Raw genomic sequence first — 1,294 nt, forward strand, 5'->3', positions numbered from 1 at the left:
AGATCAAGCGCGCCATCACTAGCTTCTCACAAATTGATGGTGAGCAATTTCATGAGACTTGGGAAAGACTCAAAGACCTTATCCGTAAATGCCCCCATCATGTTGTACCTAAATGGCAGTTAGTTCAATATTTCTATGATGGACTAATTGACAGACATAGGCAGATGGTAGATGCCTATTGTGGTGGGACTTTCATGCATAAAAACGAGGATGAGGCATGGACATTATTTGAGACCCTTAGCGAAAATTCTTTGCATCATGTCTCAGCATCTAGAACTGAAAGTGCTATCACTCTACCCCAGAAGAAAGGTGGCATTTATGAGATAGGCAAATCGGTGGACATAAATACCAAGGTAGATATGCTAGCTCAAAAGTTGGATCGATTACTGGCTGTAGGACAGAATTCCAGGCAACCGGCCCCACCTCAAAACGGCCAAGAGGTGTGCACTCTTTGCGCCAGCCCTGCTCATTATATGAGTGATTGTCCTTCAGCTGCATAATTCCCTGAATTTATCCAAGACCACATCCAAGCTGCAGAAGGTTTCCCCAATCAGGGTAATAATCCATTTTCAAACACCTATAAACTAGGCTGGAGAAACCACCCAAACTTTGCATGGAAACAACCCAATGTCTCTCAAAATTTACCTTATAGGCAAAAAATTTCTAATCAACAGAATGCCTATAGAGACATGCAACAACCAATTCCTCCACTTCAACACAATTCGACATTTGAGGAAAAGGTATTGCGCGCTTTGAATGGGTTGGAACTTAATACTTAGATCCTCCACACACATACTGTAGACACCCAATTTTGTCAAGGTAGTATAAATGATAGGTGGCACGAGGAAGAACCTTATGACGAGTTCCTGAGCAGCAGTTGTGTTTCTCTCAATCTCTCTTTAGGGTACCAAACGATTTCTGAAGACCGTTTTGAAAACTACCGACAAGCCTGTTCCACACAGCTCCTGTGTAAGCCCAAGGGTTCCCAAGGGTTAATCATTCACCTTACCTTCTTGTTTTGATGCTAGCAAACCAAATTGATTACATTTATGGACTGATGTGTTGCTTTGTGGTGTTGTGTTGTATATAGGATTTTCATGTCATAATCGCCATTACACAACTCTTCACAACACATGGCATGTGGATCAAGGAGCAAAGGAACCAAGAGCTTGCACCTACATTGAAGACATCCTCATTTGAAGATGTTCAAATCAAGAAGCTCATCATGAAGATTCTAAAGTTCCTAGCAAGTGTCAAGAAGGAGCTTGGAGTTGAACATGCCATGGTGATACCT

General features: G+C 42.0%; 1 non-coding gene across 1 annotated transcript; it reads right to left on the reverse strand.

The window, feature by feature from the left end:
- LOC143862760 (small nucleolar RNA R71) lies at positions 1-106 on the reverse strand. The gene has a single exon (XR_013240470.1). It is a non-coding gene; the product is annotated as a small nucleolar RNA R71 (small nucleolar RNA).
- Between the last annotated feature and the right edge of the window lie 1,188 nt (positions 107-1,294).

Source organism: Tasmannia lanceolata, unplaced genomic scaffold (assembly GCF_043159265.1).
Source record: "Tasmannia lanceolata isolate RefF3 unplaced genomic scaffold, GAP_Taslan_0.1 ptg000037l, whole genome shotgun sequence".
Classification (NCBI taxonomy): Eukaryota; Viridiplantae; Streptophyta; class Magnoliopsida; order Canellales; family Winteraceae; genus Tasmannia; species Tasmannia lanceolata.